The sequence below is a fragment of the Triticum aestivum genome, chromosome 6B (assembly GCF_018294505.1).
Source record: "Triticum aestivum cultivar Chinese Spring chromosome 6B, IWGSC CS RefSeq v2.1, whole genome shotgun sequence".
Classification (NCBI taxonomy): Eukaryota; Viridiplantae; Streptophyta; class Magnoliopsida; order Poales; family Poaceae; genus Triticum; species Triticum aestivum.
In genome coordinates this window covers 711,957,924-711,976,384 of record NC_057810.1, presented here as the reverse complement: position 1 = coordinate 711,976,384, position 18,461 = coordinate 711,957,924, and the positions used below count along the sequence as shown (strand labels likewise).

Below are 18,461 nucleotides of genomic sequence, written 5' to 3'. Positions count from 1 at the left end.
AGTATCGGAGATGTATCTATGGACCCTCTCGGTAATGCACATCATATGAAGTCTTGCAAGCAATGTGACTAATGAGTTGGTCACAGGATGATGCACTACAGAACGATTAAAGAGACTTGCCGGTAATAATATTGAACTAGGTATGAAGATACCGACGATCGAATCTCGGGCAAGTAACATACCGATGACAAAGGGAATAACTATTGACATTGCGGTTCAACCGATAAAGATCTTCGTAGAATATGTGGGAACCAATATGAGCATCCAGGTTCCGCTATTGGTTATTGACCTGAGAGGTGTCTCGGTCATGTCTACATAGTTCTCCAACCCGTAGGGTCTGCACGCTTAACGTTCGATGACGATTGGTATTATATGAGTTATGTGTTTTGGTGATCGAAGGTTGTTCGGAGTCCCGGATGAGATCACAGACATGACGAGGAGTCTTGAAATAGTTGAGAGGTAAAGATTGATAATTGGAATGTTACATTCAGACACCAAAATGGTTTCGGGAAGTTTCATATGATTTTCGGAGTACTGGGAGGTTACCGGAAACCCCCGGGGCCAACATGGGCCACGGGAGAGAGAGGGGACAACCCACAAGGGGTGCCCCCCCATGGGAGTCCAAATTGGACTAGGGGAGGGGCGGCGCCCCCCTTTCCCTCTCCTACTCCCTCTCCCTTTCCCCTTTGCCACTCCGGAAAAGGAAAGGGGAATCCTACTAGGACTAGGAGTCCTAGTAGGACTCCCCCCATGGCGCGCCCCCTGCCTCATGGGTCCCCTGGACCTCCACCAACCTCAACTCCAACTCTATATATTCACGTACGGGGAGAAAAAATCAGGGAGAAAGATTCATCGCGTTTTACGATACAGAGATGCTACCAAGCCCTAATCTTCCTCGGGAGGGCTGATCTGGAGTCCGTTCGGGGCTCCGGAGAGGGAAGTCCGTCGCCATCTTCATCATCAACCATCCTCCAACACCAATTTCATGATGCTCACCGCTGTGCGTGAGTAATCCCATCGTAGGCTTGCTGGACGGTGATGGGTTGGATGAGATTTACCATGTAATCGAGTTAGTTTTGTTAGTGTTTGATCCCTAGTATCCATTATGTTGTAAAATTGATGTTGCTATGACTTTTCCATGCTTAATGCTTGTCACTAGGGCCCGAGTGCCATGATTTCAGATCTAAACCTATTATGTTTTCATAAATATATGTGAGTTCTTGATCCTATCTTGCAAGTTATAGTCACCTACTACATGTTATGATCCGGCAAACCCCGGAGTGAAAATAGTCGGGACACTTCCCGGTGATGACCATAGTTTGAGGACTTCGTGTATTCACTAAATGCTAATGCTTTGGTCCGGTACTCTATTAAAAGGAGGCCTTAATATCCCCTAGTTTCCAATAGGACCCCGCTGCCACGGGAGGGTAGGACAAAAGATGTCATGCAAGTTCTTTTCCATAAGCATGTATGACTATATTTGGAATACATGCCTACATTACATTGATGAACTGGAGCTAGTTCTGTGTCACCCTATTTTATAACAGTTGCATGATGAATTGCATCTGACATAATTATCCATCATTGATCCATTGCCTACGAGCTTTTCACATATTGATCTTTGCTAAGTTACTTCTCCGCTGCCACTGTTATGATTGCTACAAAACTGCTACTCTTACCTTTGCCACCGTTACCATTACTTCCATACTACTTTGATACTAAATACTTTGCTGCAGATATTAAGTCTTTCAGGTGTGGTTGAATTGACAAATTAGCTGCTAATACTTGAGAATATTCTTTGGCTCCCCTTGTGTCGAATCAATAAATTTGGGTTGAATACTCTACCCTCGAAAACTGTTGCGATCCCCTATACTTGTGGGTTATCAGGGATAACTTGCTTTAGTGTTGATATTTTGAAAGACATGGTTGCTTGTTGATATGCTTGAGTATTAAAGTCTTCATGTAAAAACTAGATTATTTCTTTGAATCATATAAAAGTCCATATGTCCATGCTATAAAGAAAAGAAATGTGATGAACATGTTAGGCAGCATTCCACATAAAAAATTCTGTTTTTTTCATTTATCTACTCAAGGACGAGCAGGAATTAAGCTTGGGCATGCTGATATGTTTCCAACATATCTATAACTTTTGATTGTTCCATGTTGTTATATCATCATTCTTGGATGTTTTACAATCATTTTATAGTCATTTTATATCATTTTTTGGTACTAACCTATTGACATAGTGCCCAGTGCCAGTTGCTATTTCTGCATGTTTTTTACATCGCAGAAAATCAATATCAAATGGAGTCCAAATGCAGCAAGACTCCTGGAGGATTTTTTGGGCCAGAAGACATCCAGTGGGCCAAGGAAGCACCTGGGGGTGGCTTGAGGGGAGCAACACCCACTAGGGCGCGCCAGGAGGCCCAGGCGTGCCCTGGTGGGTTGTGCCCACCTCGAGTGCCCCCCCGAACCGCCTCTTTGCTCTATAAATACCTCAATATTCCAGAAACCCTAGGGGAGTCGACGAAAATCAATTCCAGCCGCCGCAGAGTCTAGAACCACCAGATCCAATCTAGACACCATCACAGAGGGGTTCACCACTTCCATTGGTGCCTCTCCGATGATGCATGAGTAGTTCTTTGTGGACCAACGGGTCCGTAGTTAGTAGCTAGATGGCTTCATATCTCTCTCTCTTGATTATCTATACAATGGTCTCTTGGAGATCCATATGATGTAAGCCTTTTTGCGGTGTGTTTGTTGGGATCTGATGAACTTTGAGTTTATGATCAGATCTATGTTTTTATCCATGAAAGTTATTTGAGTCTTCTTTGATCTCTTATATGCATGATTGCTTATAGCCTCGTATTTCTTCTTCGATATTTGGGTTTTGTTTGGTCAACTTGATCTATTTATCTTGCATTGGGAAGAGGTGCTTTGTAGTGGGTTCGATCTTATGGTGCTTGATCCCAGTGACAAAAAGGGAACCCACACGTATGTATCATTTCTACTAAGGATAACAAGATGGGATCTATATCTTTGCAATAGATAAACGGATCTTGTCTACATCATGTCATTGTTCTTATTGCATTACTTTGTTTTTCCATGAACTTAATACACTAGATGCATGCTGGATAGCGGTCGATGTGTGGAGTAACAGTAGTAGATGCAGGCAGGAGTCAGTCTACTAATCTTGGACGTGATGCCTATATAATGATCATTGCCTGGATATCGTCATGATTATTTGAAGTTCTATCAATTGCCCAACAATAATTGTTTTCCCACCGTTTGCTATTTTTCTCGAGAGAAGCCACTAGTGAAACCTACAGCCCCCGGGTCTCTTTTCATCATATGTGCCTTTGTGATATATTTTCCTTTGCATTTATTTTCAGATCTATTAAACCAAAAATACAAAAATACCTTGCTGCAATTTATTTGTTCCATGATCTATTTATCCTATCTGCCACCTTTACCTCACGTTATTTGCCTATATTGAGGCGTCGTACCCGAAAGGGATTGACAACCCCTTTAACATGTCGGGTTGCGAGTATTTGTTATTTGTGTGCAGGTGCTGTTTACGTGGTGTGAGGAGGTTCTCCTACTCATTCGATAACCTTGGTCTCATCACTGAGGGAAATACCTATCGTCGCTATACTGCATCATCCCTTCCTCTTTGGGGAAACACCGACATTGTTCTAGCAGACATCAGTGTACCACCTGCCCTAGCAACTGCAGACATTGTGAATGCTTGGCAGTCGCGTGTTGATGACTACTCGTTAGTTCAGTGTGCCATGCTTTACGACTTAGAATCGGGACTTCAAAGACGTTTTGAACGTCATGGACCATATGAGATGCTCCAGGAGTTGAAATTGATATTTCAAGCAAATGCCCGAGTTGAGAGATATGAAGTCTCCAACAAGTTCTATAGCTGCAAGATGGAGGAGCACAATTCTGTTAGTGAGCACATACTCAGAATGTCTCGATACCATAATCACTTGACTTAGCTAGGAGTTAATCTTCTAGATGATTGTGTCATTGACACAGTTCTTCAAACACTACCACCAAGCTACAAAGTCTTCGTGATGAACTACAATATGCAAGGGATGGAAAAGACTATTCCCGAGCTCTTCGCGATGCTAAAGGTTGCGGAGGTAGAAATCAGTAAGGAGCATCAAGTGTTGATGGTTAACAAGACCACTAGTTTCAAGAAGAAGGGCAAGGGTAAAAATAAGGGGAACTTCAAAAAGACTGACAAGCAAGTTGTCACTCCCGGGAAGAAATCTAAAAATGGACGCAAGCATGAAACTGAGTGCTTCTATTGCAAAGGGACTGGTCACTGGAAGCGGAACTGCCCCAAGTATTTGGCGGATAAGAAGGATGGCAAAGTGAACAAATGTATATTAGATATACATGTTATTGATGTGTACCTTACTAATTCTCGTAGTAGTGCCTGGGTATTTGATACCGGTTCAGTTGCTCATATTTGTAACTCGAAGCTGTGGCACCCCGGCTCAGAGCGACCGGTTTACCCTGCATTGCCAGCCCAGAGACCTTGTATTTTGGCAACACACAACAACTTGGTACAGAAAAATAACCGCTTTATTCATGCTAGCGGAGCATAGTTCATATTACAATATATAGCGAGGCCAAGCGACACACACGGTGCGACTGAACAATATGTACATTATTTAGTAAACATAAAGGGGCCACGATCATGACAACTACACGGCAGCGGAACAACGTCGTAGCGGGACCCCATAGCACAGGGACACCGATGTGGACACGATCTAGACTCGGACAACTCTCCTTTCCAACGAGACTTTCCTGAAATCTGGCATGACACGCCAGGTCAGTACATTGAATGTACTTGCAAGCTCACAACAAGCATAAACATAATGACAAACAATATCATGATATTTAACCAATTAATAACAATGCAACAATATATCCAACATGATGTGATTATGCTCAAGTGGTGCTCGTCCCATGGACTGGCTTACTGAACGTGATCATTTCCAGACCACAAACGTGAAGAACTCAAAGAAAATCTCGTGATCCTTACGGCGATCACAACCCGACCACACCCGGTCCAACTCAACACGATAGCCTTACTGCCATTACCTTAGTGCAAATCTTAGCGTGCAAATTTATTAAGTGTTGACCCATCACTACTAGGTAAAACCCTATACACAGAATCTTAGCAGCAGCGCGGCTCAAAAAGGAGCGCTGCTGCTAATTAGCAGTAGCGCGGGTGTGGAAAACCCGCTACTGACAAGTGTTTAGCAGTAGCGCGCTCTGTGTAACCCGCGCTGCTACAAATATCGACCGACAGTGCCCCCCAAACTTCATTTAGCATCAACGCGGTTCCGCTAGCTGCGCTACTGCTCAAGCTGTAGTAGTAGCGCGGTTTTTCTGAGGTCGCTGCTGCTAATTTTCAAATTGGACACACTTTTTGTCCCGGTTAGCAGTAGCGCTTCTGCCGAAAGTGCGCTGCTGCTACTTTCTTATCAGCAACGCGTTTTACGTCCCGCGCTACTGCTAATCCGCACCAACCCACCACCTTTTCCCCACCGTCCCTCTCCCCCTCCTCTCTTCCCTTTCCCCTACCTCCCACTCTCACTCTTCTTCTTCCTCAACACTTCTCCCCCATTACTCTCCCTCTTCGACCTACCCTTCTCTCTCTTCATTACTCCTACCTAACTACACCACCTCCATTAATGCATCTTCTTTCTCTTTTTCCTTCCCCCTCCACTAGTTGAAGTTGTCTCCTCCCAAATTAGGTAGCTAGGTAGATGTAGCATTTAGTTAAGTGACCTATTTTCCCCCTAACTAGATCTATCTTTGTCAAGAAGAGCTTTGTGCACTTTTGATCTCCCTACATCATCATCTCCACCGTGTGCTCGATCTCGAGATAGAGGTGATTAAAATTTCATGCTTTTGCAAAATGGAAATATGTTTATGTGTGTGTGATATGTTTATGGAAATTGTGTGTGTGGCATGAGTTGACGCCAAATTGTGCTTTTGAGTTGCCTATGTTTTGCTGAAATGTCGATTTATTTCCATTTCGGCGAATTTCGGGCAAACTCTAGATCTATATATGTCCTATTTTTAAGGAAGGTCATGCCGAATTTTTGTATGACTTTGATGCATGCACGCATTTTTATAATCAATTTGTTTATTATTACTGTACAGAGTTGAGGATGGTCAGTGGAACGATGGTGGACAGGTGGTTGCGGTCGGCGGTGGAGGACATGAAAGAAAATAACAGGATAGAGGTTTTATGTCCGTGTCGAAAATGCAAACGAATAGTTTGGCTCGACCCCCATGATGATGGTCGTGTCGAAGCACACCTTCTCATGACTGGTTTCATGGATGGCTATACTCGATGGATAATTGAAGATGAGGATGACGATGTTGAGGATACCGACAGGGCAGGCAATGATGACACGGGGCAAGACGAAGAGATGATCGATAATGGCGGCGGAGAAGAGGCCGGACATGGCGGGGGAGAAGGGCCGGACATGGCGGAGGAGAAGGGGCCAGACATGGCGGCGGAGAGAACGACATGGACTCCACGCAGCAGAGTTTGTCGGTACTAAGTTCAATCGTGCGGGACCCTCATGTTCAAGCATTCCTTCGCAAGGAGACGAGTACTGAGAGAGCTGCTTCTAGAGAGGAGGCTAAGCTGGAGCAACTGGTGGTAGACTCGAACACTCCATTGTATGATGGTTGCAATCCTGAGGTGACCCTCTTGAGTTTCACGCTCCAACTCCTGAAGACGAAGGCTAAAAAAAATGGACCGACACTAGCCTTGATGAGCATCTCAAGTACCTAAAGGATGTTCTTCCCGCGGCTAATCTATGTCCTAGTAGTGTTGATGAGGCCAAGAAGATCATGTGCCCTCTTGATCTACCACACGTTAGATACCATGTATGCATCAACGATTGCATAATTTATTGGAAGGCGCACGCGGAAAAAGCAAGCTGTCCGGTGTGCAATGCTTCTCGATACAAGAAGGCCGGGAAGAAATGTCCCCAGAAAGTTGTATGGTACTTACCGATCACTCCCCGTCTCCAGAGGTATTTTGTAGATCCCAAGGAAGCAAAGATAATGCACTGGCACGCGGAGAGGAAGAAGCCCAACGATGGAGATGATCCGAAGCTGAGACATGTCAAGGATGGAAGCCAGTGGAGAGCGTTGAACAACTTCTATCAGTATTTTCAATGTGATGCAAGGAACATCATGCTCGGCGCGTGTACCGATGGCATGAATCCATTTGGCAACCAGAACACCAACCATAGCACATGGCCCGTGTTTGTATGGATGTACAACCTCCCCCCTGGTTGTGCATGAAATCGAAGTACATTCACATGAGCATCTTATTCAAGGGCCGAAACAACCAGGAAATTTAATTTGTATCTGGGGCTACTTCAAGAGGAGTTAGACACGTTATGGAAAACACCAGCCAAGACATGGGACGCCAGCAAAGGCGAGTATTTCAACATGAGAGCCGCGCTGATCACGACAGTGCAGGACTATCTCGGTTACGGATATCACTACAGCACGACACTCAAAGCAACGTCAAACAATCTGTCGGCATAGGTCACCTAAGGCGACACATTTAGTGTCGATAAAGAGTTTTCCCGACAGAAAGGAGCTGTCGCCTACAGTCCTGCCGGGATAGGTCTTTCCCGACAGATAAATCTATACCGACAGACAATATGACACTGTTGGTGAGATCTACGCCGACAGACATTTTTACACCGACAGACATTTATATACCAACAGTTCATCTGACAGTGTGCTATAGCGACAGATGGTGCAACACCCATTCATATGCCGACAGTTCATGTGACAATGTGCTATGCCGACACATTATGCGTCATCCAATACTTATTGCGACAAACTTGCTGTCAGGGCTTACATTTCGGTGTAATTGCAAATGTACCATATATTAACATGAAATCAATTCATAATAACCATTTCATGTTCAGTACCCAATACAAATACAAACATTTGCACTCTTGTATTCATCACAAGATACCATTGATCAATGCATTCATTCAACATATATAGAAAATTTCTTAGTTTTCTTCACTGAAGTTAGCTACAACCATAAAGGAAATACATAAGTCAACATTCAAGTCATGGCGTCTTACAAAATACGATGGCCAAGTTCCTAAGAGACTAAATGTTCGATCACTACCACAAATAATTATGGAAGAGACCAATCTTCGATCCCCAAGCTAAGATCAATTTCCATATGAACAAAATGTGTCAACCGTGTTATGAACAAAAGCGGTGACCGGAACATCTTAGATGAACTTGTCGACTTGCTACTTTCCTCCATTTGTCCCTACAAAAGAACTCATATGTTTGAGCAATCTTAAAAATGAGAATTTATGCACTCATTGATAAAGCAATCAGATCTGTTCTAAGACATCAGGAATAATGTTCTGATTGTAGTTTTAGATATTTCCATTTTGAAGTTCCTCAACTAGCGAATAATCAGATATGCCCTTGTAAATATAAATGTGATAGAAGTCATATATGTAGCAGCAGGAAGTGCACTTCCACATGCATCTCGTTTTCCTTGATATATAACAGATGCACTCTAGTTAGGCATCTAGAAACTGAAACTGAACAAATCCATCTATGTAGTAGCAGGAAGTGCAGTTAGACTTGGTATACGGTAGAGATTTGCATATGTTGTATTCTACTATGGTTAAAATCCTGACACTCAACATATGCTGCAACAGGCTGCAACATCTATGTTTCTCTAAAAATAGAGCTAGGTGTAATCCTGATTTGTGGTACTGAACTAAATATGCTTCTCAGAAAAATAATGGTCAAGTTTTTATTTTGTGGCTGACCTTTAAAAGATAGCAAGATTCAGTTTATAGCTACTAGGAACAGCGCACTTATGGTCATTTGTCCCACACAAGTTCTAAGTGTCAGGAAAGGTGCTTACTTAATTTTTAGAGATATGCAATTGAGATTGTTCAGTTAGCGATCAAATAGATATATGCTAGAAGCTAGCATTCTCTTTGGAGAAATTTCTGAAAGGAATTTTCTTGCGTACTAAATCATACATTTCAGCTAGCTTCCATGATCAAGTCTCTGAACTTGATACTATTTTGCATGATAATGGGGGTGCGGCTATACACATATAAAATGCAAGGACTGAAAAGCAAACCTGACAATAAATTATGTAACACATTTCCACATCGCCAACTAAATTTAGATGTCAGCATTGGTATTGTAAGTATAACAATATTTTCAAGACTAAGAAGACAGTCATTTTCTAGGATGCATGTACCATCGTTTAGAGTGACACTGCTGCACTGCAGGAACAGAGTATAAGTTTACCATTCAATTACTGACACGAGCAAAATTCCTATTGAGTTACGTCCTTCATTTATAGCTTCACTGATGCCGTTCTTTGACTAGAAAAAAACATAAATATGTGTGAAACAGATGGTATATATAACGAGGAAGTGTTGAATGTAAACAACTGCAAGTACACAATCGTTTTCTTTTTCTTGGGTGGCCGTGATGACCCTCGTACTTCCCCAGTGGCCCTTATATTTCCTCCTATTCCTATATTCTTTTTTGGTTCCAATAAGAGCTCTCACCTGAGACCTTGTTTTCTGCAACATTGGCAAGCCATCATCATACACAAGGACCTCACTTTCTTCTCCTGTTTCCGCCAGCTTTTGCCCTGCAAATGGCACATATTAGAACATGATTTTACAGATAATAGCAGAGATAAATCACAAAATTTATATGAATCAAAATTCACATGTGAAACTGTCGGTTAGACATCTGGTCCAGGTCGTTGCTTTGTCCACTCACGAACTAGGCCACCTCCGCCATGAACCAGGCCGCATGCTCCCACCTACAGTAGTACATGCGCTCCCTTCCAGTCAGCCTAAGCCGTTCCTAAACCAGCCTAAAATTACCCAAACTCAAATAAGCCGACATAAACTTGTTCAAACTAGATAGATCTAATGGGCAATCATAGTTTTGGACGGAAGAAAATTAAAAGAATCAACGATGAAGCTTACCTACAGTAGCCAGATTTGGAAACGGGGTAGGACAGATGAGGTAGGGGAGGCGTCGCCGGTGTTGGAAGAGGGGCAGTGGGGCGTCTCCTTGGCAGAGTATGGTAGGTCGCCTCCTCGGTCTGCAGGTTACGGGGCGGCCCCTCAGACTGTAGAGTACCTCCCCTCGGAGGCCTTGGCGACGGGAGGTAGATCTGGGCCGAAGGCCGTGGTGGCGCGAGACTGGTCGTAGTCTGGAGAGGTGGTGGCGCGAGGCTGGTCAGATCCGGACGCCGTGGCGGCGCGAGGCTGGTCAGAGTCGGGACGGCGGCGGCGCCAGGCAAGTCGAGGAAGGAGCATACGGCGGCGCAAGCAAATCGACCAGCAAGGTCGGCGGCAGGGGCGGCATGTGGCTTAGGTTTCGCTGGGGGATATGCGGTGTGTGTGAGAGAGATGAGATGGGGGATTGGGGCCACGCGGAGACCTAACGAAAATTTTGGACTTATGCTTCACGGGTGGTGCCATGACCCGAGCGGCTGGAAATTAGTGGGCCAGCTATGAAGCAAGGCCGACACTTTTTCCATCGCAAAGAACCAGCGACACACAATCTAATGGTAAAGAAACTTATGCCGACACATATTATGTTCGCAAACCATTACGATATGCCGACAGACAGATTGTCGGAAAGTATAGAGAAACACCAACAATCAGTGTGTCGGTATAGTTTAGGACAAAAAGAGTGTCGGCAATGCACACTTCTACCGACAGATGCATGTCGCCCTTGTGGTGTCGTGGTGTAGTGTATGTGGCAGGACAGGTGTGCCATGGATATTGCGGATGCACGCGGTGCATGGATGATACGATGTCTCAGCAGCTAACGTCAAGGAAAGATGGCGGGTTTGGGAAAATCGTGTACATGGGGCATTGAAGATGGCTCGAACAAGACGACCCGTGGAGAAACCATGGAGATCTATTCAATGGTCACGCTGAGCATCGAGGACCTCCACGTAAGCGGAGCGGTGCCGAAATCGATGAGCTATTGATAAACTGGAAGGAGTGCCCCGCACCGGGAAAGATGATGAGAAAGGCGCCGGAGCCGCTGCTGAAGGTATGGAAGACGAGGTCTGTGTTCTGGGACTTGGAGTACTGGAACAAACTCGATACACCTCATTGCCTTGATCAAATGCATATCTGTAAGAATGTCCTTGAGAGCTTGCTCGCAACACTGATGAACATGCTGGATAAGACCAAGGATGGACCGAAGGCAAGAAAAGACTTGCAAGATTTGGAAATCAGGGAAGATCTGCACATGCCGCCCCGCAAAATGTCAGACGAGACAGAGACGGAGACAGATGCATGGGAGAAGAAGGGCAAGAAAATAAAGAAAGAGGATTATTGCCCCCCTTCTTGCTTCACCTTAAGTCAGACTGAGATCGATCAATTCTTGAAGTGCCTTACCGGAGTCAAAGTTAGTTCCGGTTACTGTGGCAAGATAAGCAGATATCTAGACACGGACAAGAAAAGGTTCACTGGGATGAAGTCCCATGACTGTCATGTGATGATGACGCAGATACTACCTATTGCACTTAGTGGGATAATGGACAAGCACGTCCGTGACACACTTATTGGTCTCTGCAACTTTTTCGACGTCATCTCTCGCAAGTCGATCAGTGTGAAGCAGCTCCGAAGGCTACAGGAAGAGAACGTTGTGATACTGAATGAGCTTGAGATGTACTTCCCGTCTGCGTTCTTTGACGTGATGGTGCATCTGTGTGTCCATATTGTGGATGACATAATAGACCTGGGGCCGTCATTCCTGCACAACATGATGCCGTTTGAGAGGATGAATGGGATCATCAAAGGATTCGTTCGTAACATGTCCCGTCCGGATGGAAGCATCGTCCAGGGCTATGTGACACAAGAGTGCATCTCTTTCTGTGAGAATTTTCTATATGGCGCAGACCAGCCGCCTGGTGTAAGTGTTGGTTTGCCCGTTAACAAGCACGATGGGAGGCTCGAAGGAGAAGGTCACTGCAACGGTCGCAGGGAACTGCACGTGGCATACTCAGATCGACGCAGCGACTTTGACAGAGCAAACTTGGTAGTGCTACAACACCTAGATGAGGTAGATCCTTTCGTGGCACTGCACAAAGAAATTACCGCAAAGAAGTATCGTGACCGGGGGGTATGCAGGACGGACGCCGAAGTTACTAAAGAGCACAACTCCACTTTCCTGCATTGGTTCAAAGAGCATATTATTGCTAATCCCCCGGAGGAGGGCTCTTAGGACGGATTGCTCATATACGCCTTAGCACATGGCCCCTCGCCCAACCTTGTAACCTATCAGGCATATGATATCAACGGATACACGTTCTACACGGAGGCCAAAGATATGGACAGTGATGATCAGAACTCAGGGGTGATGATGGAATGCATGACCGGCAGCGACAACGGCACAACTGAACAATTTTATGGAAGGGTCGAGGAGATCTAGGAGCTTGACTACTCTGGACTGCACAACATGATGATGTTCCGTGTCAGATGGGCTAAGAATGTCGAAAGAGAAAACCGGATTTTCACTACCATGACTATACCCGACGCCAAGAGCGCTACCGTGAACACTATCGCAAAAAACGAGCCATGGGTACACGCTAAGCACGTGACACAATGCTTCTTCATAACCGACCCACGCAATTCCAGTCGTGTTGTCGTGAGGAGAGGCAAAAGGAACATCATTGGAATGGATGGAGTCGCCAACGAGGAAGACTATGATCAGTACGGCAACCTAATGAGGGAAGATGACGATGATGATGAAGTATACATCAAAAGAAGAATCAATACTACATTACCTAAGAAAAATCGTACTCCATGGAAAAGGCAAAGTCACAATGAGGGGCTCAATTATTCTTCGACGAACAAGAAGGGAAAGAAGTTGACTCAAAAACGAAAACGTCAACACTGAGGAACCGTATGTTATCGGTCAAATGATGTAATATATATATATATATATGTTCCTATTTTGTATACACACTTAGCCACCATTATGCATGGGTCCAATGATGTAATATATATGTTCCTATTTTGTATACATATTTAACCGTCAAATGATGCAATATATATCGCCTTCCCTTCGTTCACTGCTCTCGGGAAATAAAAGTGGGAGAAAATAAGTGGAAGAAAATAAAGGAAAAGAAAAAGGAAAACTGGTTATAGTAGTAGCAGTTTACTGAAGAAAGAGCTACAGTCAAGCTATCAGTAGCGATTTCCTTATAAAACCGCTACAGCTAGTGAAGGTAGTAGCAGCGCGTTTGTCCTAAACCGCTATAACTAGTGAAGGTAGTAGCAACGCGTTTATCCTAAACCTCTATAGCTAGTGAAGGTAGTAGCAGCGCGTTTTGTCTAAATGTGCTACTGCTACGCCCACTTAACCCAAAATTCTCACTCTCCCTGCTTCATCCCGCCTCTTTTCCCCCAAATCCCCACTCTCTCTTCCCCCGTCGCACCGCCGCGCCCCGGCGCTCGCCCTCGACCCCGGCGCTCGCCACCGACCCGGCCCTCGCCCCCGACCCCGGCGCTCGCCCCCGACCCCGGCGCTCGCCCCCGACCCCGGCGCGCTCGCCACCGACCCCGGCACGCTCGCCACCGACCCGGCCCTCGCCACCGACCCCGGCGCGCTCGCCCCCGACCCGTCGGCCCTCGCCTCCCTCATCTGCTTCCTCCCCTCCTCGCCCCCACAACCTCTGTAAACCGCCCCTCCCCCCCTCTCTCTGCTAGCTAGGGTTCTTTGGTTAATTAGGTTATCTATTTAGTTATAAATTTAGCTAGGTTTTAAAATAGGAGAGAAATTAGGGTTAAGCAATTGTAGTTAAAAGAAAAGGTAGCATTTAAGCAATTGTCCAAATCAACATCCCTTGTTAAAGCAAATTTAGGTAGGCTGAATTTATATGCAAATTTGAACTGGACGTGTGATATGTGGATATGTCATGTTTTGGACATGTCATGTTTGGAATTTGAACATGTCATTTGGTAAATGATCCGAGTGGCCTATGTTACGCTGGAATGTTGATTCATTTCCGTTCCGGTGAATTTCAGGCGCTCGATATGTCTATTTTTTAGCAAAGGTCATGCCGAAATTTGGCGTGAATTTTGGCATGATTTGTGCTAGATAGTTGGCATATCGAGTGCTGGCACATAGATTTCTTTTTTATGTCATTTCTCATTTTTTCATACTTTTAGAAATAAACGAGGACACTTAATCATAGGAAACATGTCGAACAACGAAGAAACTGGGCCTTCTGACCAAGATGCAGACAAGATGGATTATGAGGGTGAACAAGAGTACCTCGACTATTTGACTGCTAAGCAAGGTTTGCAGGTCGGCCTCGATGATGGTACTGACGCCGACATTGACACTGACGGCGCCGACACCGATGGCGGCGCCGAGACCGGCGGGGAAGGTACTGGCGGGGAAGATACCGGCGGGGAAGGTACCGGCGCCGATGCCGCTACTGAAAAGAGGAATCATAAGATGCAGAGGATACGAAAACCTAACAAACTAGGGATTGGACGACTTGTGATCACAAAGATGGCACCTGGCAAGTTTGAGCCATTAGAGCCGAAAGAACCTCGCAAGTGCTATGGGAACCAAGTAAGATGCATCCTACGGGAATGCGCGAGCATCAACGATGATGACTTAAGGAGTAAAGAACATTTGACGCAGTTGCTCCTAACGAAGTTGCACAAGAGATTCAAGTTCCTCGACCGGGATGATAACATAGAACAACCGTGGGATGATCCGAAGATGAAAAAGATTAACAATCATGCCATGGGCATGTTCAACAATGATTTGGCCTCCTGGAAAGGGAGGGTGAAACGAGCTATTGAGGCTGAGGAACCCCTGTCCAAGATTCTGGAGGAAAATCCGACACTTACGAAAGAGGATTTCGAAAAGTTCAAGGGCACTTGCGCTACCGAGGCAGCCAAGGCTAAGGCTGCGAAATTCAAGAGCCTTCAGCAAAGGAACACGGGGAAGCATCGCCTCAGAAGCCGTGGCTACCTCGGTAAAAGGCCCATATGGGTTAAGGAGGACGCGGAACGTGAAGCCGCGGGTCTCCCAGACCCCTTCGCGAAGTTCACCAACCCCTTGGAGTGTGACTTCATCAGGGCCCGCTACAAGTGGGACAAGGAGAAAAAGGTTTTTTACACGGACCAGATCACGAGGAAATTGATTAGACTACTGGAGAAGCATCACCAGCTTGCAGCCGAAAGCCCTACTTCTCCGATGAGGCCCAAATGGGACACCCCTCTCAACTGGGCCTTGAACGAACTTAAGGGACTCCCTTTGGGCCAGCGGCCGCAATATGGTCGTGTGCACGGCGCTGGAGACGGCGCCACGTGGAAGGTGTTTTACAACGAGGGCCCGTAGGCCAAGAAGCAGAAAAGGAAGTTTAGTCAGGCGGACATCGACGCGAAGGTGAAGCTTGCGGCCGAGAAAAAAGCAGCTGAGGACACGGAAAAAACAGCTGAGGAGAAAAATGAGTTGCTACAGCAGGCAGTCAATGCAGCTGTAACTGCCTGCAAAAATGATTTTGCTACTAACTTGGTTCCAACTATCATCAAATGGACGAAGGAAAATCTAGACAAGACGGTACATGATTTCCTGATGCCCAGTTTCATCGGGAGCAACTCCATGAACAACAACAACACTGCACCATCACTTGCTCACGCAACCGGGCCTCCTCTCATGGTCGCTCCCGCTCATAGCAGCCCGTCCTCAGTCTCTGGCACGGTGGGTGGGCCTTCGTCTTTGGCTGAGCTCGACGCCGTCATGGTAATTACATGTCGCACCAACATATATATATATATATATATATATATATATATAAATAATATTCCATTTTCGTTGCCTTTCGGATGTTTTACGCCACAGACATATGTGTTTGCAGGGCGAAGAAATCCCGTGCACCATACTCTACTTGATAAAAGGCCAGAAGGTCGACGTGGGAAAGGGGGTGATATTGAACCCCTTGAAACCCACGTTCCACAACAATCCTATCCCCGCTGGGCACTTCAGGGTTAGCTTGTCCAGTGTGAAATCGGGGCACGAGGCGTTGCCTCCTCCAGTACAGCATGTGGGAGAGGACGACGAGACTCCGCCGTAGATTGGAAGCTGCAAGGGTTGGGTGCTGCTATGGCCGAAGAATCTTATTCGTCTGGAGCCGGCCGAGAGCACACCAATAACCACACATCAACAAGCATGTGCGGAGACCACCACCCCGCCTATGCAATTACCAGCTCCTGTAGTGCCGAGTGAGAGTGGCGGACGACGTGATGAAGGGGGTGCAATAGTACTGGCTGATGTAATCGGTCCTGTAGAACAGAGAATGGAAGATGAGACGGAGGTCGACCCTATGGGTTTCCTCAATACAAACGCGTATGACTGTGACATAGATCTGATGAGTCAACCATATGACGAATCGGGCTATCAGCATGCTAATGAGGATATGGATGATATGCCCGGACAGGAAGGTCGTTGGAAGGATTGCAAAAAGTCTCTCTTCATGAATTCCTCACAAGACACGCCTGAAGATGTCGCCTCAACACAGGCTCAACTAGCCGGGGGCTGTACAGTGCTTAGCCTGGGAACCCTGGGGCAAGGGTTAAGGAAGGGTCTGGAAGGTGTGCCTAAAAAACAGGAGAGGAAGAGATCGGGGAAGATAACTGCCTCCAAACAAGCCAGAGAAAATAGTAGCCAGACAATGCATTCTGAAGAGCGTGTACCCGTGAAAGGTGCGGCCATGTTCCATCTCACGGGCGAGCCGATGCTACCGCCGAAACCGCTGGAGGCACTATCAGGGGATATCACGAGACTGCATGACCATGTGCTGTCGACTGAGAAAAGCCTACTAGCCTCAAAGGATCCAGGATATCCGACATACGCGGCTCGTGTGCCTGAGGGAAAGTGCTACGTCGAGACACGACCCGCGGAGGTGTTCTTCCTGCGGTTTGACTAGGGCTGGAAAAAAAGCTCGAAGCTCGCGAGCTAAACAAGTAGCTCGTGACTCGGCTCGAATCGACTCGAACTCGAAGAATAACGAGTCGAGCCGAGCTTTAGTTTAAGATCGTTTATAGACCAAGTTAAACGAGCCAATCTCACGAGTACTCGTGTAACTCGTTAGGCTCGATACAATAGATCAAACACTCCCAATACAAAGAAAGATCAGCCACTAAACAGCCTACGTCCCAGGCGCACAACCCAAGGCCGAGCAGTTGAAGGCCTAGCCTCCTAGGAGACTCACACGTTACAAGAAAATTACAATTGTATAGTGATATATATGTTTAATATATACATAATCATTTTTATTATATTTGAGGGCTTATGTTTATATCTTAAACGAGCTTAACAAGCTAAAGGAGCCAGCTCGAGAGTTATACGAGTCGAGCCAATCTTGGGTTTGAGCTCGTTATAGTAACGAGTCGAGTCGAGCTAGCTCGTTAACGAAACGAGCTCTAGCGAGTCGAGCCAAGCTGGCTCGACTCGGCTCGAATTCGAGGACCTAGGTTTGACCATATCTTTGAGATGTTTCTAACAAGGCGGCTCGATTTTACAATCGTTCGCCTTTTTGCGCTACATATGAGCTCCGTCATGAAGAGTGAAGAAGTCTCGCAAATCTGTGTGGCGGATCCGTACTACATGCACGACTCTTTCTTGAGTCTCGGCGACTTTGAGCGTGAAACTGCTAGGGACTACCTCCAAAACTTCATGGTACAGAATAAGGACCGGGAAATTGTCCTCCTGCCTTATCATCCAAAGTAAGTCAGTTCCAGACAACCCTTTCGTACATTTCAATCATTCCTTCTCTCTCATATGCGGAATAATTTGAGGTGTCTTTTCCCTGCAGCAACGGGTGCGCCGTCCTTATCGTTCTTTACCCGCAAGTCTCCCATGCTGTGTATTTTGACCCTTCCAGAGACTACAAGAAAAAAGACTACACCCACATAATGAATATTCTAGATGATGCTCTCCAAGGCTTCAGCATTAGAGGTGGCCACATGCAGATCAGGAAACAAAGGAACAAGAAGATGGGTTTCGCGCATAAAACTAACTTCTCCTGCATCCATGTCCCAAAACTAACCAAGAAGGATGGATTCTACATCGTCCATCTCATGATTCAGTTCAACACGGATCACCAAAAGCTCCGCATGACAAGCAGAAATGATGATCATATCCACAAGTGTCTCGAATCTCATGGAGAAGCGGATTATAAACTTAGAGATGACTTCTTTCGCATCCAAAGGGACATTGCGACGATCATCATGAAAGAAGTCATCGATGAGAAGGGGATGTTCCACCACGGCCCTATATCGCGAGCTGACGTCCGAACTCGCATAGGCATGCAACGTCTAGACCTCACGCCA

The 18,461-nt window shown here is 45.9% G+C and overlaps 1 long non-coding RNA gene across 4 annotated transcripts; it reads right to left on the bottom strand.

Moving 5' to 3' along the window:
- Window positions 1-8,029: 8,029 nt before the first annotated feature.
- On the bottom strand, window positions 8,030-10,544 carry LOC123139888 (uncharacterized). 4 transcript variants are annotated; one of them, XR_006469684.1, is made up of 5 exons: window positions 10,068-10,544; window positions 9,803-9,952; window positions 9,636-9,721; window positions 9,370-9,446; window positions 8,030-8,356 (listed from the first exon to the last, which is right to left on the bottom strand). It is a non-coding gene; the product is annotated as an uncharacterized lncRNA (long non-coding RNA). The 4 variants fall into 4 exon arrangements; XR_006469685.1 differs by having other exon boundaries at window positions 9,803-9,898; XR_006469682.1 differs by lacking the exon at window positions 9,370-9,446.
- Between the last annotated feature and the right edge of the window lie 7,917 nt (window positions 10,545-18,461).